Below are 23059 nucleotides of genomic sequence, written 5' to 3'. Positions count from 1 at the left end.
TGTTCTGTAAAATAAGGTTTAAACTGCTGGTCTCTGTCTGACTAGTGTTCTGTAAAATAAGGTTTAACTGCTGGTCTTCTGACTAGTGTTCTGTAAAATAAGGTTTTAACTGGTCTCTGTCTGACTAGTGTTCTGTAAAATAAGGTTTAAACTGCTGGTCTCTGACTGACTAGTGTTCTGTAAAATAAGGTTTAACTGCTGGTCTTTCTGACTAGTGTTCTGTAAAATAAGGTTTTAACTGGTCTCTGTCTGACTAGTGTTCTGTAAAATAAGGTTTTAACTGCTGGTCTCTGTCTGACTAGTGTTCTGTAAAATAAGGTTTTAACTGCTGGTCTCTGACTGACTAGTGTTCTGTAAAATAAGGTTTTAACTGCTGGTCTTTGACTGACTAGTGTTCTGTAAAATAAGGTTTAAACTGCTGGTCTCTGTCTGACTAGTGTTCTGTAAAATAAGGTTTAAACTGCTGGTCTCTGTGACTGACTAGTGTTCTGTAAAATAAGGTTTTAACTGCTGGTCTCTGACTGACTAGTGTTCTGTAAAATGTTTAAACTAGTGTTCTGTAAAATAAGGTTTTAACTGCTGGTCTTTGACTGACTAGTGTTCTGTAAAATAAGGTTTAAACTGCTGGTCTCTGACTGACTAGTGTTCTGTAAAATAAGGTTTAAACTGCTGGTCTTTGACTGACTAGTGTTCTGTAAAATAAGGTTTAAACTGCTGGTCTTTGACTGACTAGTGTTCTAAGGTCTCTGACTGACTAGTGTTCTGTAAAATAAGGTTTAAACTGCTGGTCTCTGACTGACTAGTGTTCTGTAAAATAAGGTTTAAACTGCTGGTCTTTGACTGACTAGTGTTCTGTAAAATAAGGTTTTAACTGCTGGTCTTTGACTGACTAGTGTTCTGTAAAATAAGGTTTAAACTGCTGGTCTCTGACTGACTAGTGTTCTGTAAAATAAGGTTTTAACTGCTGGTCTTTGACTGACTAGTGTTCTGTAAAATAAGGTTTAAACTGCTGGTCTCTGTCTGACTAGTGTTCTGTAAAATAAGGTTTAAACTGCTGGTCTTTGACTGACTAGTGTTCTGTAAAATAAGGTTTAAACTGCTGGTCTCTGTCTGACTAGTGTTCTGTAAAATAAGGTTTAAACTGCTGGTCTCTCTCTGACTAGTGTTCTGTAAAATAAGGTTTTAACTGCTGGTCTTTGACTGACTAGTGTTCTGTAAAATAAGGTTTAAACTGCTGGTCTCTGTCTGACTAGTGTTCTGTAAAATAAGGTTTTAACTGCTGGTCTTTGACTGACTAGTGTTCTGTAAAATAAGGTTTAAACTGCTGGTCTCTGTCTGACTAGTGTTCTGTAAAATAAGGTTTAAACTGCTGGTCTCTCTCTGACTAGTGTTCTGTAAAATAAGGTTTAAACTGCTGGTCTCTGACTAGTGTTCTGTAAAATAAGGTTTATACTGCTGGTCTCTGACTAGTGTTCTGTAAAATAAGGTTTTAACTGCTGGTCTCTGTCTGACTAGTGTTCTGTAAAATAAGGTTTTAACTGCTGGTCTCTGTCTGACTAGTGTTCTGTAAAATAAGGTTTTAACTGATGGTCTCTGTCTGACTAGTGTTCTGTAAAATAAGGTTTTAACCGCTGGTCTCTGACTGACTAGTGTTCTGTAAAATAAGGTTTAAACTGCTGGTCTCTGACTGACTAGTGTTCTGTAAAATAAGGTTTTAACTGCTGGTCTTTGACTGACTAGTGTTCTGTAAAATAAGGTTTTAACTGCTGGTCTTTGACTGACTAGTGTTCTGTAAAATAAGGTTTAAACTGCTGGTCTCTGTCTGACTAGTGTTCTGTAAAATAAGGTTTATACTGCTGGTCTCTGTCTGACTAGTGTTCTGTAAAATAAGGTTTATACTGCTGGTCTCTGTCTGACTAGTGTTCTGTAAAATAAGGTTTAAACTGCTGGTCTCTGACTGACTAGTGTTCTGTAAAATAAGGTTTTAACTGCTGGTCTCTGACTGACTAGTGTTCTGTAAAATAAGGTTTTAACTGCTGGTCTCTGTCTCTGTCTGACTAGTGTTCTGTAAAATAAGGTTTTAACTGCTGGTCTCTGTCTGACTAGTGTTCTGTAAAATAAGGTTTTAACCGCTGGTCTTGACTGACTGTTCTGTAAAATAAGGTTTAAACTGCTGGTCTCTGACTGACTAGTGTTCTGTAAAATAAGGTTTTAACTGCTGGTCTCTGACTGACTAGTGTTCTGTAAAATAAGGTTTAAACTGCTGGTCTCTGTCTGACTAGTGTTCTACTGCTGTTCTGTCTGACTAGTGTTCTGTAAAATAAGGTTTATACTGCTGGTTTAAAGTGTTCTGTAAAATAAGGTTTAAACTCTGGTCTCTGTCTGACTAGTGTTCTGTAAAATAAGGTTTTAACTGCTGGTCTTTGACTGACTAGTGTTCTGTAAAATAAGGTTTAAACTGCTGGTCTCTGTCTGACTAGTGTTCTGTAAAATAAGGTTTTAACTGCTGGTCTCTGTCTGACTAGTGTTCTGTAAAATAAGGTTTTAACTGCTGGTCTCTGTCTGACTAGTGTTCTGTAAAATAAGGTTTAAACTAAGGTTTTAACTGCTGGTCTCTGACTGACTAGTGTTCTGTAAAATAAGGTTTTACTGCTGGTCTCTGTCTGACTAGTGTTCTGTAAAATAAGGTTTTAACTGCTGGTCTCTGACTGACTAGTGTTCTGTAAAATAAGGTTTTAACTGCTGGTCTCTGACTGACTAGTGTTCTGTAAAATAAGGTTTTAACTGCTGGTCTCTGTCTGACTAGTGTTCTGTAAAATAAGGTTTAAACTGCTGGTCTCTGTCTGACTAGTGTTCTGTAAAATAAGGTTTAAACTGCTGGTCTCTGACTGACTAGTGTTCTGTAAAATAAGGTTTTAACTGCTGGTAACTCTGGTCTGACTGACTAGTGTTCTGTAAAATAAGGTTTTAACTGCTGGTCTCTTCTGACTAGTGTTCTGTAAAATAAGGTTTAAACTGCTGGTCTCTGTCTGACTAGTGTTCTGTAAAATAAGGTTTAAACTGCTGGTCTCTGTCTCTGACTGACTAGTGTTCTGTAAAATAAGGTTTTAAACTGACTAGTGTTCTGTAAAATAAGGTTTTAACTGCTGGTCTCTGTCTGACTAGTGTTCTGTAAAATAAGGTTTAAACTGCTGGTCTAGTGTTCTGTAAAATAAGGTTTAAACTGCTGGTCTCTGACTGACTAGTGTTCTGTAAAATAAGGTTTTAACTGCTGGTCTGACTGTGTCTGTAAAATGTCTGACTAGTGTTCTGTAAAATAAGGTTTAACTGCTGGTCTCTGTCTGACTAGTGTTCTGTAAAATAAGGTTTAAACTGCTGGTCTCTGTCTGACTAGTGTTCTGTAAAAATGAAGTGTTCTTTAAGGTTTAAACTGCTGGTCTTTGACTGACTAGTGTTCTGTAAAATAAGGTTTAAACTGCTGGTCTCTGTCTGACTAGTGTTCTGTAAAATAAGGTTTATACTGCTGGTCTCTGTCTGACTAGTGTTCTGTAAAATAAGGTTTTAACTGATCGTCTCTGTCTGACTAGTGTTCTGTAAAATAAGGTTTAAACTGCTGGTCTCTGACTGACTAGTGTTCTGTAAAATAAGGTTTATACTGCTGGTCTCTGTCTGACTAGTGTTCTGTAAAATAAGGTTTTAACTGCTGTCTCTGTCTGACTAGTGTTCTGTAAAATAAGGTTTTAACTGACTGTCTGACTAGTGTTCTGTAAAATAAGGTTTTAACTGCTGGTAAAATAAGGTTTTAACTGCTGTCTTTGACTAGTGTTCTGTAAAATAAGGTTTAAACTGCTGGTCTCTGTCTGACTAGTGTTCTGTAAAATAAGGTTTAAACTGCTGGTCTCTGTCTGTGACTGACTAGTGTTCTGTAAAATAAGGTTTTAACTGCTGGTCTCTGACTGACTAGTGTTCTGTAAAATAAGGTTTAAACTGCTGGTCTTTGACTGACTAGTGTTCTGTAAAATAAGGTTTTAACTGCTGGTCTTTGGTGTTCTGTAAAATAAGGTTTAAACTGCTGGTCTCTGACTGACTAGTGTTCTGTAAAATAAGGTTTAAACTGCTGGTCTTTGACTGACTAGTGTTCTGTAAAATAAGGTTTAAACTGCTGGTCTTTGACTGACTAGTGTTCTGTAAAATAAGGTTTTAACTGCTGGTCTTTGACTGACTAGTGTTCTGTAAAATAAGGTTTAAACTGCTGGTCTCTGACTGACTAGTGTTCTGTAAAATAAGGTTTAAACTGCTGGTCTTTGACTGACTAGTGTTCTGTAAAATAAGGTTTTAACTGCTGGTCTTTGACTGACTAGTGTTCTGTAAAATAAGGTTTAAACTGCTGGTCTCTGACTGACTAGTGTTCTGTAAAATAAGGTTTTAACTGCTGGTCTTTGACTGACTAGTGTTCTGTAAAATAAGGTTTAAACTGCTGGTCTCTGTCTGACTAGTGTTCTGTAAAATAAGGTTTAAACTGCTGGTCTGACTGACTAGTGTTCTGTAAAATAAGGTTTAAACTGCTGGTCTCTGTCTGACTAGTGTTCTGTAAAATAAGGTTTAAACTGCTGGTCTCTCTCTGACTAGTGTTCTGTAAAATAAGGTTTTAACTGCTGGTCTGACTAGTGTTCTGTAAAATAAGGTTTAAACTGCTGGTCTCTGTCTGACTAGTGTTCTGTAAAATAAGGTTTTAACTGCTGGTCTTTGACTGACTAGTGTTCTGTAAAATAAGGTTTAAACTGCTGGTCTCTGTCTGACTAGTGTTCTGTAAAATAAGGTTTTAAACTGCTGGTCTCTCTCTGACTAGTGTTCTGTAAAATAAGGTTTAAACTGCTGGTCTCTAGTGTTCTGACTGACTAGTGTTCTGTAAAATAAGGTTTTAACTGCTGGTCTCTGTCTGACTAGTGTTCTGTAAAATAAGGTTTTAACTGATGGTCTCTGTCTGACTAGTGTTCTGTAAAATAAGGTTTTAACCGCTGGTCTCTGACTGACTAGTGTTCTGTAAAATAAGGTTTAAACTGCTGGTCTCTGACTGACTAGTGTTCTGTAAAATAAGGTTTTAACTGCTGGTCTCTGACTGACTAGTGTTCTGTAAAATAAGGGTTTAACTGCTGGTCTCTGTCTGTGACTGACTAGTGTTCTGTAAAATAAGGTTTTAACTGCTGGTCTTTGACTGACTAGTGTTCTGTAAAATAAGGTTTTAACTGCTGGTCTCTGACTGACTAGTGTTCTGTAAAATAAGGTTTTAACTGCTGGTCTCTTCTGACTAGTGTTCTGTAAAATAAGGTTTATACTGCTGGTCTCTGTCTGACTAGTGTTCTGTAAAATAAGGTTTAAACTGCTGGTCTCTGACTGACTAGTGTTCTGTAAAATAAGGTTTTAACTGCTGGTCTCTGACTGACTAGTGTTCTGTAAAATAAGGTTTTAACTGCTGGTCTCTGTCTCTGTCTGACTAGTGTTCTGTAAAATAAGGTTTTAAATGGTCTCTGTCTGACTAGTGTTCTGTAAAATAAGGTTTTCTGGTCTCTGACTGACTAGTGTTCTGTAAAATAAGGTTTAAACTGCTGGTCTCTGACTGACTAGTGTTCTGTAAAATAAGGTTTAACTGCTGGTCTCTGACTGACTAGTGTTCTGTAAAATAAGGTTTTAACTGCTGGTCTCTGACTGACTAGTGTTCTGTAAAATAAGGTTTTAACTGCTGGTCTCTGACTGACTAGTGTTCTGTAAAATAAGGTTTAAACTGCTGGTCTCTGTCTGACTAGTGTTCTGTAAAATAAGGTTTAAACTGCTGGTCTCTGACTGACTAGTGTTCTGTAAAATAAGGTTTTAACTGCTGGTCTCTGTAAAATAAGGTTTAAACTGCTGGTCTCTGACTGACTAGTGTTCTGTAAAATAAGGTTTTAACTGCTGGTCTCTGTCTGACTAGTGTTCTGTAAAATAAGGTTTAAACTGCTGGTCTCTGTCTGTTCTGTAAAATAAGGTTTTAACTGCTGGTCTCTGTCTGACTAGTGTTCTGTAAAATAAGGTTTATACTGCTGGTCTCTGTCTGACTAGTGTTCTGTAAAATAAGGTTTAAACTGCTGGTCTCTGTCTGACTAGTGTTCTGTAAAATAAGGTTTTAACTGCTGGTCTTTGACTGACTAGTGTTCTGTAAAATAAGGTTTAAACTGCTGGTCTCTGTCTGACTAGTGTTCTGTAAAATAAGGTTTATACTGCTGGTCTCTGTCTGACTAGTGTTCTGTAAAATAAGGTTTTAAAACTGCTGGTCTCTGACTGACTAGTGTTCTGTAAAATAAGGTTTATACTGCTGGTCTCTGTCTGACTAGTGTTCTGTAAAATAAGGTTTTAACTGATCGTCTCTGTCTGACTAGTGTTCTGTAAAATAAGGTTTTAACTGATCGTCTCTGTCTGACTAGTGTTCTGTAAAATAAGGTTTTAACTGCTGGTCTCTGACTGACTAGTGTTCTGTAAAATAAGGTTTTAACTGCTGGTCTTTGACTGACTAGTGTTCTGTAAAATAAGGTTTAAACTGCTGGTCTCTGTCTGACTAGTGTTCTGTAAAATAAGGTTTAAACTGCTGGTCTCTGTCTGTGACTGACTAGTGTTCTGTAAAATAAGGTTTTAACTGCTGGTCTCTGACTGACTAGTGTTCTGTAAAATAAGGTTTAAACTGCTGGTCTTTGACTGACTAGTGTTCTGTAAAATAAGGTTTTAACTGCTGGTCTTTGACTGACTAGTGTTCTGTAAAATAAGGTTTAAACTGCTGGTCTCTGACTGACTAGTGTTCTGTAAAATAAGGTTTAAACTGCTGGTCTTTGACTGACTAGTGTTCTGTAAAATAAGGTTTAAACTGCTGGTCTTTGACTGACTAGTGTTCTGTAAAATAAGGTTTTAACTGCTGGTCTTTGACTGACTAGTGTTCTGTAAAATAAGGTTTAAACTGCTGGTCTTGACTGACTAGTGTTCTGTAAAATAAGGTTTAAACTGCTGGTCTTTGACTGACTAGTGTTCTGTAAAATAAGGTTTTAACTGCTGGTCTTTGACTGACTAGTGTTCTGTAAAATAAGGTTTAAACTGCTGGTCTCTGACTGACTAGTGTTCTGTAAAATAAAAACTGCTGGTCTTTGACTGACTAGTGTTCTGTAAAATAAGGTTTAAACTGCTGGTCTCTGTCTGACTAGTGTTCTGTAAAATAAGGTTTAAACTGCTGGTCTCTGACTGACTAGTGTTCTGTAAAATAAGGTTTTAACTGCTGGTCTTTGACTGACTAGTGTTCTGTAAAAAAGGTTTAAAAGTGTTCTGTAAAATAAGGTTTTAACTGCTGGTCTCTGACTGACTAGTGTTCTGTAAAATAAGGTTTAAACTGCTGGTCTCTGTCTGACTAGTGTTCTGTAAAATAAGGTTTTAAACTCTGGTTCTGTAAAATAAGGTTTCTGCTGGTCTCTGTCTGACTAGTGTTCTGTAAAATAAGGTTTTAACTGCTGGTTGACTGACTAGTGTTCTGTAAAATAAGGTTTAAACTGCTGGTCTCTGTCTGACTAGTGTTCTGTAAAATAAGGTTTAAACTGCTGGTCTCTCTCTGACTAGTGTTCTGTAAAATAAGGTTTAAACTGCTGGTCTCTGACTAGTGTTCTGCTAAGGTCTCTGGTCTCTGACTAGTGTTCTGTAAAATAAGGTTTTAACTGCTGGTCTCTGTCTGACTAGTGTTCTGTAAAATAAGGTTTTAACTGCTGGTCTCTGTCTGACTAGTGTTCTGTAAAATAAGGTTTAAACTGCTGGTCTCTGACTGACTAGTGTTCTGTAAAATAAGGTTTAAACTGCTGGTCTCTGTCTCTGACTGACTAGTGTTCTGTAAAATAAGGTTTTAACTGCTGGTCTCTGACTGACTAGTGTTCTGTAAAATAAGGGTTTAACTGCTGGTCTCTGTCTGTGACTGACTAGTGTTCTGTAAAATAAGGTTTTAACTGCTGGTCTTTGACTGACTAGTGTTCTGTAAAATAAGGTTTTAACTGCTGGTCTTTGACTGACTAGTGTTCTGTAAAATAAGGTTTTAACTGCTGGTCTCTGTCTGACTAGTGTTCTGTAAAATAAGGTTTATACTGCTGGTCTCTGTCTGACTAGTGTTCTGTAAAATAAGGTTTAAACTGCTGGTCTCTGACTGACTAGTGTTCTGTAAAATAAGGTTTTAACTGCTGGTCTCTGACTGACTAGTGTTCTGTAAAATAAGGTTTTAACTGCTGGTCTCTGTCTCTGTCTGACTAGTGTTCTGTAAAATAAGGTTTTAACTGATGGTCTCTGTCTGACTAGTGTTCTGTAAAATAAGGTTTTAACCGCTGGTCTCTGACTGACTAGTGTTCTGTAAAATAAGGTTTAAACTGCTGGTCTCTGACTGACTAGTGTTCTGTAAAATAAGGTTTTAACTGCTGGTCTCTGACTGACTAGTGTTCTGTAAAATAAGGTTTTAACCGCTGGTCTCTGACTGACTAGTGTTCTGTAAAATAAGGTTTTAACTGCTGGTCTCTGTCTGACTAGTGTTCTGTAAAATAAGGTTTAAACTGCTGGTCTCTGTCTCTGTCTGACTAGTGTTCTGTAAAATAAGGTTTAAACTGCTGGTCTCTGACTGACTAGTGTTCTGTAAAATAAGGTTTTAACTGCTGGTCTCTGACTGACTAGTGTTCTGTAAAAAAGGTTTTAAGGTTTAACTGCTGGTCTGCTGGTCTCTGACTGACTAGTGTTCTGTAAAATAAGGTTTTAACTGCTGGTCTCTGACTGACTAGTGTTCTGTAAAATAAGGTTTAAACTGCTGGTCTCTGTCTGACTAGTGTTCTGTAAAATAAGGTTTAAACTGCTGGTCTCTGTCTGACTAGTGTTCTGTAAAATAAGGTTTTAACTGCTGGTCTCTGTCTGACTAGTGTTCTGTAAAATAAGGTTTTAACTGCTGGTCTCTGTCTGACTAGTGTTCTGTAAAATAAGGTTTAAACTGCTGGTCTCTGACTGACTAGTGTTCTGTAAAATAAGGTTTAAACTGCTGGTCTCTGTCTCTGTCTGACTAGTGTTCTGTAAAATAAGGTTTTAACTGCTTTAAACTGTTCTGGTTTCTCTGGTCTCTGACTGACTAGTGTTCTGTAAAATAAGGTTTTAACTGCTGGTCTCTGTCTGACTAGTGTTCTGTAAAATAAGGTTTTAACTGCTGGTCTCTGTCTCTGACTGACTAGTGTTCTGTAAAATAAGGTTTAAACTGCTGGTCTCTGTCTCTGACTGACTAGTGTTCTGTAAAAATAAGTGTTCTTTAAAACTGCTGGTCTCTGACTGACTAGTGTTCTGTAAAATAAGGTTTAAACTGCTGGTCTCTGTCTGACTAGTGTTCTGTAAAATAAGGTTTAAACTGCTGGTCTCTGACTGACTAGTGTTCTGACTGCTGGTCTCTGACTGACTAGTGTTCTGTAAAATAAGGTTTTAACTGCTGTCTCTGTCTCTGTCTGACTAGTGTTCTGTAAAATAAGGTTTTAACTGCTGGTCTCTGTGACTGACTAGTGTTCTGTAAAATAAGGTTTAAACTGCTGGTCTCTGACTGACTAGTGTTCTGTAAAATAAGGTTTAAACTGCTGGTCTCTGACTGACTAGTGTTCTGTAAAATTGGTTTTAACTGCTGGTCTCTGTCTGACTAGTGTTCTGTAAAATAAGGTTTTAACTGTCTGGTCTCTGACTGACTAGTGTTCTGTAAAATAAGGTTTAAACTGCTGGTCTTTGACTGACTAGTGTTCTGTAAAATAAGGTTTAAACTGCTGGTCTCTGACTGACTAGTGTTCTGTAAAATAAGGTTTAAACTGCTGGTCTCTGTCTGACTAGTGTTCTGTAAAATAAGGTTTTAACTGCTGGTCTCTGACTGACTAGTGTTCTGTAAAATAAGGTTTAAACTGCTGGTCTCTGACTGACTAGTGTTCTGTAAAATAAGGTTTTAACTGCTGGTCTCTGACTGACTAGTGTTCTGTAAAATAAGGTTTTAACCGCTGGTCTCTGACTGACTAGTGTTCTGTAAAATAAGGTTTTAACTGCTGGTCTCTGTCTGACTAGTGTTCTGTAAAATAAGGTTTAAACTGCTGGTCTCTGTCTCTGTCTGACTAGTGTTCTGTAAAAAATAACTGCTGGTCTTCTCTGACTGACTAGTGTTCTGTAAAATAAGGTTTAAACTGCTGGTCTCTGTCTCTGACTGACTAGTGTTCTGTAAAATAAGGTTTAAACTGCTGGTCTCTGACTGACTAGTGTTCTGTAAAATAAGGTTTAAACTGCTGGTCTCTGACTGACTAGTGTTCTGTAAAATAAGGTTTTAAACTGCTGGTCTCTGTCTGACTAGTGTTCTGTAAAATAAGGTTTAAACTGCTGGTCTCTGACTGACTAGTGTTCTGTAAAATAAGGTTTTAACTGCTGGTCTCTGACTGACTAGTGTTCTGTAAAATAAGGTTTTAACTGCTGGTCTCTGTCTGACTAGTGTTCTGTAAAATAAGGTTTTAACTGATGGTCTCTGACTGACTAGTGTTCTGTAAAATAAGGTTTAAACTGCTGGTCTCTGTCTCTGACTGACTAGTGTTCTGTAAAATAAGGTTTAAACTGCTGGTCTCTGACTGACTAGTGTTCTGTAAAATAAGGTTTTAACTGCTGCTCTCTGACTGACTAGTGTTCTGTAAAATAAGGGTTTAACTGCTGGTCTCTGTCTCTGACTGACTAGTGTTCTGTAAAATAAGGTTTAAACTGCTGGTCTCTGACTGACTAGTGTTCTGTAAAAAAGGTTTAAACTGCTGGTCTCTGACTGACTAGTGTTCTGTAAAATAAGGTTTAAACTGCTGGTCTCTGTCTGACTAGTGTTCTGTAAAATAAGGTTTTAACTGCTGGTCTCTGTCTCTGACTGACTAGTGTTCTGTAAAATAAGGTTTAAACTGCTGGTCTCTGTCTCTGACTGACTAGTGTTCTGTAAAATAAGGTTTTAACTGCTGGTCTTTGACTGACTAGTGTTCTGTAAAATAAGGTTTTAACTGCTGGTCTCTGTCTGACTAGTGTTCTGTAAAATAAGGTTTAAACTGCTGGTCTCTGTCTGACTAGTGTTCTGTAAAATAAGGTTTAAACTGCTGGTCTCTGACTGACTAGTGTTCTGTAAAATAAGGTTTTAACTGCTGGTCTTTGACTGACTAGTGTTCTGTAAAATAAGGTTTTAACTGCTGGTCTCTGTCTGACTAGTGTTCTGTAAAATAAGGTTTTAACTGTTCTGGTTTAACTGCTGGTCTCTGTCTGACTAGTGTTCTGTAAAATAAGGTTTAAACTGCTGGTCTCTGACTGACTAGTGTTCTGTAAAATAAGGTTTTAACTGCTGGTCTCTGACTGACTAGTGTTCTGTAAAATAAGGTAACTGCTGGTCTCTGACTGACTAGTGTTCTGTAAAATAAGGTTTTAACTGCTGGTCTCTGACTGACTAGTGTTCTGTAAAATAAGGTTTTAACTGCTGGTCTCTGTCTGACTAGTGTTCTGTAAAATAAGGTTTAAACTGCTGGTCTCTGTCTGACTAGTGTTCTGTAAAATAAGGTTTTAACTGCTGGTCTCTGACTGACTAGTGTTCTGTAAAATAAGGCTGGTTTGAACTGTTCTGTAAAATAAGGTTTTAACTGCTGGTCTCTGACTGACTAGTGTTCTGTAAAAAATAAGGTTTAAACTGCTGGTCTGCTGGTCTCTGACTGACTAGTGTTCTGTAAAATAAGGTTTAAACTGCTGGTCTCTGACTGACTAGTGTTCTGTAAAAATAAGGTTTTAAAATAAGGTTTTAACTGCTGGTCTCTGTCTCTGTCTGACTAGTGTTCTGTAAAATAAGGTTTAAACTGCTGGTCTCTGACTGACTAGTGTTCTGTAAAATAAGGTTTAAACTGCTGGTCTCTGTCTGACTAGTGTTCTGTAAAATAAGGTTTAAACTGCTGGTCTCTGACTGACTAGTGTTCTGTAAAATAAGGTTTTAACTGCTGGTCTCTGTCTGACTAGTGTTCTGTAAAATAAGGTTTAAACTGCTGGTCTCTGACTGACTAGTGTTCTGTAAAATAAGGTTTTAACTGCTGGTCTCTGTCTGACTAGTGTTCTGTAAAATAAGGTTTTAACTGCTGGTCTCTGTCTCTGACTGACTAGTGTTCTGTAAAATAAGGTTTAAACTGCTGGTCTCTGTCTCTGACTGACTAGTGTTCTGTAAAATAAGGTTTAAACTGCTGGTCTCTGACTGACTAGTGTTCTGTAAAATAAGGTTTAAACTGCTGGTCTCTGTCTGACTAGTGTTCTGTAAAATAAGGTTTTAAACTGACTGTGTTCTGTAAAATAAGGTTTAAACTGCTGGTCTTTGACTGACTAGTGTTCTGTAAAATAAGGTTTTAACTGCTGGTCTTTGACTGACTAGTGTTCTGTAAAATAAGGTTTTAACTGCTGGTCTTGACTGACTAGTGTTCTGTAAAATAAGGTTTAAACTGCTGGTCTCTGTCTGACTAGTGTTCTGTAAAATAAAACTGCTGGTCTCTGTCTGACTAGTGTTCTGTAAAATAAGGTTTAACTGCTGGTCTCTGTCTGACTAGTGTTCTGTAAAATAAGGTTTAAACTGCTGGTCTCTGACTGACTAGTGTTCTGTAAAATAAGGTTTTAACTGCTGGTCTCTGACTGACTAGTGTTCTGTAAAATAAGGTTTTAACTGCTGGTCTCTGTCTGACTAGTGTTCTGTAAAATAAGGTTTTAAACTGACTAGTGTCTGTAAAATAAGGTTTTCTGGTCTCTGACTGACTAGTGTTCTGTAAAATAAGGTTTAAACTGCTGGTCTCTGACTGACTAGTGTTCTGTAAAATAAGGTTTTAACTGCTGGTCTCTGACTGACTAGTGTTCTGTAAAATAAGGTTTTAACTGCTGGTCTCTGACTGACTAGTGTTCTGTAAAATAAAACTGCTGGTCTCTGTCTGACTAGTGTTCTGTAAAATAAGGTTTAAACTGGTCTGGTCTCTGTCTGACTAGTGTTCTGTAAAATAAGGTTTAAACTGCTGGTCTCTGACTGACTAGTGTTCTGTAAAATAAGGTTTTAACTGCTGGTCTCTGACTGACTAGTGTTCTGTAAAATAAGGTTTAAACTGCTGGTCTCTGACTGACTAGTGTTCTGTAAAATAAGGTTTTAACTGCTGGTCTCTGACTGACTAGTGTTCTCTGACTGACTAGTGTTCTGTAAAATAAGGTTTTAACTGCTGGTCTCTGACTGACTAGTGTTCTGTAAAATAAGGTTTAAACTGCTGGTCTCTGTCTCTGACTGACTAGTGTTCTGTAAAATAAGGTTTAAACTGCTGGTCTCTGACTGACTAGTGTTCTGTAAAATAAGGTTTAAACTGCTGGTCTCTGTCTGACTAGTGTTCTGTAAAATAAGGTTTTAACTGCTGGTCTCTGTCTCTGACTGACTAGTGTTCTGTAAAATAAGGTTTAAACTGCTGGTCTCTGTCTCTGACTGACTAGTGTTCTGTAAAATAAGGTTTTAACTGCTGGTCTTTGACTGACTAGTGTTCTGTAAAATAAGGTTTTAACTGCTGGTCTCTGTCTGACTAGTGTTCTGTAAAATAAGGTTTAAACTGCTGGTCTCTGTCTGACTAGTGTTCTGTAAAATAAGGTTTAAACTGCTGGTCTTTGACTGACTAGTGTTCTGTAAAATAAGGTTTTAACTGCTGGTCTTTGACTGACTAGTGTTCTGTAAAATAAGGTTTTAACTGCTGGTCTTTGACTGACTAGTGTTCTGTAAAATAAGGTTTATACTGCTGGTCTCTGTCTGACTAGTGTTCTGTAAAATAAGGTTTAAACTGCTAAGGTTTAAACTGCTGGTCTCTGACTGACTAGTGTTCTGTTTTAAAAAGTGTTCTGTAAAATAAGGTTTTAACTGCTGGTCTCTGACTGACTAGTGTTCTGTAAAATAAGGTTTTAACTGCTGGTCTCTGACTGACTAGTGTTCTGTAAAATAAGGTTTTAACTGCTGGTCTCTGACTGACTAGTGTTCTGTAAAATAAGGTTTTAACTGCTGGTCTCTGACTGACTAGTGTTCTGTAAAATAAGGTTTTAACTAACTGACTAGTGTTCTGTAAAATAAGGTTTTAACTGCTGGTCTCTGACTGACTAGTGTTCTGTAAAATAAGGTTTAAACTGCTGGTCTCTGACTGACTAGTGTTCTGTAAAATAAGGTTTAAACTGCTGGTCTCTGACTGACTAGTGTTCTGTAAAATAAGGTTTAAACTGCTGGTCTCTGACTGACTAGTGTTCTGTAAAATAAGGTTTAAACTGCTGGTCTCTGACTGACTAGTGTTCTGTAAAATAAGGTTTTAAACTGACTGTGTTCTGTAAAATAAGGTTTTAAACTGCTGTCTCTGTCTGACTAGTGTTCTGTAAAATAAGGTCTCTTTGACTAGTGTTCTGTAAAATAAGGTTTTAACTGCTGGTCTCTGTCTGACTAGTGTTCTGTAAAATAAGGTTTAAACTGCTGGTCTCTGTCTGACTAGTGTTCTGTAAAATAAGGTTTTAACTGATGGTCTCTGTCTGACTAGTGTTCTGTAAAATAAGGTTTTAACCGCTGGTCTCTGACTGACTAGTGTTCTGTAAAATAAGGTTTAAACTGCTGGTCTCTGACTGACTAGTGTTCTGTAAAATAAGGTTTTAACCGCTGGTCTCTGACTGACTAGTGTTCTGTAAAATAAGGTTTAAACTGCTGGTCTCTGACTGACTAGTGTTCTGTAAAATAAGGTTTAAACTGCTGGTCTCTGTCTCTGACTGACTAGTGTTCTGTAAAATAAGGTTTTAACTGCTGGTCTCTGACTGACTAGTGTTCTGTAAAATAAGGGTTTAACTGCTGGTCTCTGTCTGTGACTGACTAGTGTTCTGTAAAATAAGGTTTTAACTGCTGGTCTTTGACTGACTAGTGTTCTGTAAAATAAGGTTTAAACTGCTGGTCTCTGTCTGACTAGTGTTCTGTAAAATAAGGTTTAAACTGCTGGTCTCTGACTGACTAGTGTTCTGTAAAATAAGGTTTTAACTGCTGGTCTCTGTCTGACTAGTGTTCTGTAAAATAAGGTTTAAACTGCTGGTCTCTGACTGACTAGTGTTCTGTAAAATAAGGTTTTAACTGCTGGTCTCTGTCTCTGTCTGACTAGTGTTCTGTAAAATAAGGTTTTAACTGCTGGTCTCTGACTGACTAGTGTTCTGTAAAATAAGGTTTAAACTGCTGGTCTCTGTCTCTGACTAGTGTTCTGTAAAATAAGGTTTAAACTGCTGGTCTTTACTAACTGCTGGTCTCTGACTGACTAGTGTTCTGTAAAATAAGGTTTTAACTGCTGGTCTCTGTCTCTGACTGACTAGTGTTCTGTAAAATAAGGTTTAAACTGCTGGTCTCTGTCTCTGACTGACTAGTGTTCTGTAAAATAAGGTTTAAACTGCTGGTCTCTGTCTGACTAGTGTTCTGTAAAATAAGGTTTTAACTGCTGGTCTCTGACTGACTAGTGTTCTGTAAAATAAGGTTTTAACTGCTGGTCTTTGACTGACTAGTGTTCTGTAAAATAAGGTTTTAACTGCTGGTCTTTGACTGACTAGTGTTCTGTAAAATAAGGTTTAAACTGCTGGTCTCTGTCTGACTAGTGTTCTGTAAAATAAGGTTTAAACTGCTGGTCTCTGTCTGACTAGTGTTCTGTAAAATAAGGTTTAAACTGCTGGTCTTTGACTGACTAGTGTTCTGTAAAATAAGGTTTAAACTGCTGGTCTCTGACTGACTAGTGTTCTGTAAAATAAGGTTTTAACTGCTGGTCTCTGAACTAGTGTTCTGTAAAATAAGGTTTTAACTGCTGGTCTCTGTCTGACTAGTGTTCTGTAAAATAAGGTTTTAACTGATGGTCTCTGTCTGACTAGTGTTCTGTAAAATAAGGTTTTAACTGCTGGTCTCTGACTGACTAGTGTTCTGTAAAATAAGGTTTAAACTGCTGGTCTCTGACTGACTAGTGTTCTGTAAAATAAGGTTTTAACTGCTGGTCTCTGACTGACTAGTGTTCTGTAAAATAAGGTTTTAACCGCTGGTCTCTGACTGACTAGTGTTCTGTAAAATAAGGTTTTAACTGCTGGTCTCTGAACTGCTAAGGTTTTAACTGCTGGTCTCTGACTGACTAGTGTTCTGTAAAATAAGGTTTTAACTGCTGGTCTCTGTCTCTGACTAGTGTTCTGTAAAATAAGGTTTAACTGCTGGTCTCTGTCTCTGACTGACTAGTGTTCTGTAAAATAAGGTTTAAACTGCTGGTCTCTGACTGACTAGTGTTCTGTAAAATAAGGTTTAAACTGCTGGTCTCTGTCTGACTGTAAAATAAGGTTTAGTGTTCTGTAAAATAAGGTTTAAACTGCTGGTCTCTGTCTCTAGTGTTCTGTTTAAACTGCTGGTCTCTGTCTGACTAGTGTTCTGTAAAATAAGGTTTAAACTGCTGGTCTTTGACTGACTAGTGTTCTGTAAAATAAGGTTTTAACTGCTGGTCTTTGACTGACTAGTGTTCTGTAAAATAAGGTTTTAACTGCTGGTCTTTGACTGACTAGTGTTCTGTAAAATAAGGTTTATACTGCTGGTCTCTGTCTGACTAGTGTTCTGTAAAATAAGGTTTATACTGCTGGTCTCTGTCTGACTAGTGTTCTGTAAAATAAGGTTTAAACTGCTGGTCTCTGACTGACTAGTGTTCTGTAAAATAAGGTTTTAAACTGACTAGTGTTCTGTAAAATAAGGTTTTAACTGCTGGTCTCTGTCTCTGTCTGACTAGTGTTCTGTAAAATAAGGTTTTAACTGATGGTCTCTGTCTGACTAGTGTTCTGTAAAATAAGGTTTTAACCGCTGGTCTCTGACTGACTAGTGTTCTGTAAAATAAGGTTTAAACTGCTGGTCTCTGACTGACTAGTGTTCTGTAAAATAAGGTTTAAACTGCTGGTCTCTGACTGACTAGTGTTCTGTAAAATAAGGTTTTAACTGCTGGTCTCTGTCTGACTAGTGTTCTGTAAAATAAGGTTTTAACTGCTGGTCTCTGACTGACTAGTGTTCTGTAAAATAAGGTTTTAACTGCTGGTCTCTGTCTAGTGTTCTGTAAAATGTTTTAACTGCTGGTCTCTGACTAGTGTTCTGTAAAATAAGGTTTTAACTGCTGGTCTCTGACTGACTAGTGTTCTGTTTAAACTGCTGGTCTCTGACTAGTGTTCTGTAAAATAAGGTTTAAACTGCTGGTCTGTCTCTGACTGACTAGTGTTCTGTAAAATAAGGTTTAAACTGCTGGTCTCTGACTGACTAGTGTTCTGTAAAATAAGGTTTAAACTGCTGGTCTCTGTCTCTGACTGACTAGTGTTCTGTAAAATAAGGTTTTAACTGCTGGTCTTTGACTGACTAGTGTTCTGTAAAATAAGGTTTTAACTGCTGGTCTTTGAAACTAGTGTTCTGTAAAATAAGGTTTTAACTGCTGGTCTCTGACTGACTAGTGTTCTGTAAAAAAGGTTTAAACTAGTGTTCTGTAAAATAAGGTTTAAACTGCTGGTCTCTGTCTGACTAGTGTTCTGTAAAATAAAAACTGCTGGTCTCTGACTGACTAGTGTTCTTTAAGGTTTTAACTGCTGGTCTCTGACTGACTAGTGTTCTGTAAAATAAGGTTTTAACTGCTGGTCTCTGTCTGACTAGTGTTCTGTAAAATAAGGTTTTAACTGCTGGTCTCTGACTAGTGTTCTGACTAGTGTTCTGTAAAATAAGGTTTAAACTGCTGGTCTCTGACTGACTAGTGTTCTGTAAAATAAGGTTTAAACTGCTGGTCTCTGACTGACTAGTGTTCTGTAAAATAAGGTTTTAACTGCTGGTCTCTGTCTGACTAGTGTTCTGTAAAATAAGGTTTTAACTGCTGGTCTCTGTCTGACTAGTGTTCTGTAAAATAAGGTTTTAACTGCTGGTCTCTGACTGACTAGTGTTCTGTAAAATAAGGTTTTAACTGCTGGTCTCTGACTGACTAGTGTTCTGTAAAATAAGGTTTAAACTGCTGGTCTCTGTCTCTGACTGACTAGTGTTCTGTAAAATAAGGTTTAAACTGCTGGTCTCTGACTGACTAGTGTTCTGTAAAATAAGGTTTAAACTGCTGGTCTCTGACTGACTAGTGTTCTGTAAAATAAGGTTTAAACTGCTGGTCTCTGACTGACTAGTGTTCTGTAAAATAAGGTTTTAACTGCTGGTCTCTGACTGACTAGTGTTCTGTAAAATAAGGTTTTAACTGCTGGTCTCTGACTGACTAGTGTTCTGTAAAATAAGGTTTAAACTGCTGGTCTCTGTCTCTGTCTGACTAGTGTTCTGTAAAATAAGGTTTAAACTGCTGGTCTCTGTCTGACTAGTGTTCTGTAAAATAAGGTTTTAACTGCTGGTCTCTGTCTGACTAGTGTTCTGTAAAATAAGGTTTTAACTGCTGGTCTCTGACTGACTAGTGTTCTGTAAAATAAGGTTTTAACTGCTGGTCTCTGTCTGACTAGTGTTCTGTAAAATAAGGTTTAAACTGCTGGTCTCTGTCTGACTAGTGTTCTGTAAAATAAGGTTTTAACTGCTGGTCTCTGACTGACTAGTGTTCTGTAAAATAAGGTTTAAACTGCTGGTCTCTGACTGACTAGTGTTCTGTAAAATAAGGTTTAAACTGCTGGTCTCTGACTGACTAGTGTTCTGTAAAATAAGGTTTTAACTGCTGGTCTCTGTCTGACTAGTGTTCTGTAAAATAAGGCTGGTTTAACTGTTCTGGTTTTAACTGCTGGTCTCTGTCCGACTAGTGTTCTGTAAAATAAGGTTTTAACTGCTGGTCTCTGACTGACTAGTGTTCTGTAAAATAAGGTTTAAACTGCTGGTCTCTGACTGACTAGTGTTCTGTAAAATAAGGTTTAAACTGCTGGTCTCTGTCTCTGACTGACTAGTGTTCTGTAAAATAAGGTTTAAACTGCTGGTCTCTGACTGACTAGTGTTCTGTAAAATAAGGTTTAAACTGCTGGTCTCTGTCTCTGACTGACTAGTGTTCTGTAAAATAAGGTTTTAACCGCTGGTCTCTGACTGACTAGTGTTCTGTAAAATAAGGTTTAAACTGCTGGTCTCTGTCTGACTAGTGTTCTGTAAAATAAGGTTTTAACTGCTGGTCTCTGTCTGACTAGTGTTCTGTAAAATAAGGTTTAAACTGCTGGTCTCTGTCTGACTAGTGTTCTGTAAAATAAGGTTTTAACTGATGGTCTCTGACTGACTAGTGTTCTGTAAAATAAGGTTTAAACTGCTGGTCTCTGACTGACTAGTGTTCTGTAAAATAAGGTTTTAACTGCTGGTCTCTGACTGACTAGTGTTCTGTAAAATAAGGTTTAAACTGCTGGTCTCTGACTGACTAGTGTTCTGTAAAATAAGGTTTAAACTGCTGGTCTCTGACTGACTAGTGTTCTGTAAAATAAGGTTTTAACTGCTGGTCTCTGTCTGACTAGTGTTCTGTAAAATAAGGTTTTAACTGCTGGTCTCTGACTGACTAGTGTTCTGTAAAATAAGGTTTTAACTGCTGGTCTTTGACTGACTAGTAGTTTCTGTAAAATAAGGTTTAACTGCTGGTCTCTGTCTGACTAGTGTTCTGTAAAATAAGGTTTAAACTAGTGTTCTGTAAAATAAGGTTTTAACTGCTGGTCTCTGTCTGACTAGTGTTCTGTAAAATAAGGGCTTTCTGAACTGTTCTGGTTTTAACTGCTGGTCTCTGACTGACTAGTGTTCTGTAAAATAAGGTTTTAACTGCTGGTCTCTGACTGACTAGTGTTCTGTAAAATAAGGTTTTAACTGCTGGTCTCTGACTGACTAGTGTTCTGTAAAATAAGGTTTTAACTGCTGGTCTCTGACTGACTAGTGTTCTGTAAAATAAGGTTTAAACTGCTGGTCTCTGACTGACTAGTGTTCTGTAAAATAAGGTTTTAACTGCTGGTCTCTGACTGACTAGTGTTCTGTAAAATAAGGTTTTAACTGCTGGTCTCTGACTGACTAGTGTTCTGTAAAATAAGGTTTTAACTGCTGGTCTCTGTCTGACTAGTGTTCTGTAAAATAAGGTTTAAACTGCTGGTCTCTGTCTGACTAGTGTTCTGTAAAATAAGGTTTCTAACTAGTGTTCTGTAAAATAAGGTTTTAACTGCTGGTCTCTGACTGACTAGTGTTCTGTAAAATAAGGTTTTAACTGCTGGTTTGACTGAACTGCTGGTTTTAACTCTGGTCTCTGACTGACTAGTGTTCTGTAAAAAAGGTTTAAACTGCTGGTCTTTGACTGAAGTGTTCTGCTGGTTTTAACTCTGGTCTCTGACTGACTAGTGTTCTGTAAAATAAGGTTTTAACCGCTGGTCTCTGACTGACTAGTGTTCTGTAAAATAAGGTTTTAACTGCTGGTCTCTGTCTGACTAGTGTTCTGTAAAATAAGGTTTAAACTGCTGGTCTCTGTCTCTGTCTGACTAGTGTTCTGTAAAATAAGGTTTAAACTGCTGGTCTCTGACTGACTAGTGTTCTGTAAAATAAGGTTTTAACTGCTGGTCTCTGACTGACTAGTGTTCTGTAAAATAAGGTTTTAACCGCTGGTCTCTGACTGACTAGTGTTCTGTAAAATAAAATCTGACTAGTGTTCTTTAAGGTTTTAACTGCTGGTCTCTGACTGACTAGTGTTCTGTAAAATAAGGTTTAAACTGCTGGTCTCTGACTGACTAGTGTTCTGTAAAATAAGGTTTAAACTGCTGGTCTCTCTGACTGACTAGTGTTCTGTAAAATAAGGTTTAAACTGCTGGTCTCTGACTGACTAGTGTTCTGTAAAATAAGGTTTAAACTGCTGGTCTGTCTCTGACTGACTAGTGTTCTGTAAAATAAGGTTTTAACTGCTGGTCTCTGACTGACTAGTGTTCTGTAAAATAAGGTTTAAACTGCTGGTCTCTGTCTGACTAGTGTTCTGTAAAATAAGGTTTTAAACTGTTCTAAGGTTTAAACTGCTGGTCTCTGTCTGACTAGTGTTCTGTAAAATAAGGTTTTAAACTAGTGTTCTGTAAAATAAGGTTTTAACTGCTGGTCTCTGACTGACTAGTGTTCTGTAAAATAAGGTTTAAACTGCTAGTGTTCTGTAAAATAAGGTTTTAACTGCTGGTCTCTGACTGACTAGTGTTCTGTAAAATAAGGTTTAAACTGCTGGTCTCTGACTGACTAGTGTTCTGTAAAATAAGGTTTAAACTGCTGGTCTCTGACTGACTAGTGTTCTGTAAAATAAGGTTTTAACTGCTGGTCTCTGACTGACTAGTGTTCTGTAAAATAAGGTTTTAACTGCTGGTCTCTGTGACTGACTAGTGTTCTGTAAAATAAGGTTTTAACTGCTGGTCTCTGACTGACTAGTGTTCTGTAAAATAAGGTTTAAACTGCTGGTCTCTGTCTGACTAGTGTTCTGTAAAATAAGGTTTAAACTGCTGGTCTTGACTGACTAGTGTTCTGTAAAATAAGGTTTTAACTGCTGGTCTCTGACTAGTGTTCTGTAAAATAAGGTTTAAACTGCTGGTCTCTGACTGAGTGTTCTGTAAAATAAGGTTTTAACTGCTGGTCTCTGACTGACTAGTGTTCTGTAAAATAAGGTTTTAACTGCTGGTCTCTGTCTGACTAGTGTTCTGTAAAATAAGGTTTTAAACTGCTGGTCTGGTCTCTGACTGACTAGTGTTCTGTAAAATAAGGTTTAAACTGCTGGTCTCTGACTGACTAGTGTTCTGTAAAATAAGTTTAACTGCTGGTCTCTGACTGACTAGTGTTCTGTAAAATAAGGTTTTAACTGCTGGTCTCTGTCTCTGACTGACTAGTGTTCTGTAAAATAAGGTTTAAAGTGTCTGACTAGTGTTCTGTAAAATAAGGTTTAAACTGCTGGTCTCTGACTGACTAGTGTTCTGTAAAATAAGGTTTTAACTGCTGGTCTCTGACTGACTAGTGTTCTGTAAAATAAAAATAAGGTTCTTTTAACTGCTGGTCTCTGACTGACTAGTGTTCTGTAAAAAATAAGGTTTACTGAACTGCTGGTTTTAACTCTGGTCTCTGACTGACTAGTGTTCTGTAAAATAAGGTTTTAACTGCTGGTCTCTGACTGACTAGTGTTCTGTAAAATAAGGTTTTAACTGCTGGTCTCTGTCTGACTAGTGTTCTGTAAAATAAGGTTTAAACTGCTGGGTCTCTGACTGACTAGTGTTCTGTAAAATAAGGTTTTAACTGCTGGTCTCTGTCTGACTAGTGTTCTGTAAAATAAGGTTTTAACTGCTGGTCTGTCTGACTAGTGTTCTGTAAAATAAGGTTTAAACTGCTGGTCTCTGACTGACTAGTGTTCTGTAAAATAAGGTTTAAACTGCTGGTCTCTGTCTGACTAGTGTTCTGTAAAATAAGGTTTAAACTGCTGGTCTCTGGTCTTTGACTGACTAGTGTTCTGTAAAATAAGGTTTTAACTGCTGGTCTTTGACTGACTAGTGTTCTGTAAAATAAGGTTTTAACTGCTGGTCTCTGACTGACTAGTGTTCTGTAAAATAAGGTTTAAACTGCTGGTCTCTGTCTGACTAGTGTCTGTAAAATAAGGTTTATACTGCTGGTCTCTGTCTGACTAGTGTTCTGTAAAAAAGGTTTAAGGTTTGACTGACTAGTGTTCTGGTAACTGCTGGTCTCTGACTGACTAGTGTTCTGTAAAATAAGGTTTTAACTGCTGGTCTCTCTGACTAGTGTTCTGTAAAATAAGGTTTTAACTGCTGGTCTCTGTCTGACTAGTGTTCTGTAAAATAAGGTTTTAACTGCTGGTCTCTGACTGACTAGTGTTCTGTAAAATAAGGTTTAAACTGCTGGTCTCTGACTGTTCTGTAAAATAAGGTTTAAACTGCTGGTCTCTGACTGACTAGTGTTCTGTAAAATAAGGTTTTAACTGCTGGTCTCTGTCTGACTAGTGTTCTGTAA

General features: G+C 37.4%; 1 protein-coding gene across 4 annotated transcripts in view; it reads right to left on the bottom strand.

Moving 5' to 3' along the window:
* The window catches only part of LOC112237183 (protein unc-13 homolog C-like), a 261928-nt gene that overhangs the window by 16789 nt on the left and 222080 nt on the right, over positions 1-23059 (bottom strand). The gene's annotated exons all lie outside the window — the stretch shown is intronic.

This window comes from Oncorhynchus tshawytscha, linkage group LG04 (genome assembly GCF_018296145.1).
Source record: "Oncorhynchus tshawytscha isolate Ot180627B linkage group LG04, Otsh_v2.0, whole genome shotgun sequence".
NCBI classification, from domain to species: Eukaryota; Metazoa; Chordata; class Actinopteri; order Salmoniformes; family Salmonidae; genus Oncorhynchus; species Oncorhynchus tshawytscha.
Note: the sequence above shows the minus strand (reverse complement) of the source record. Positions and strands in the feature narration are given on the sequence as shown.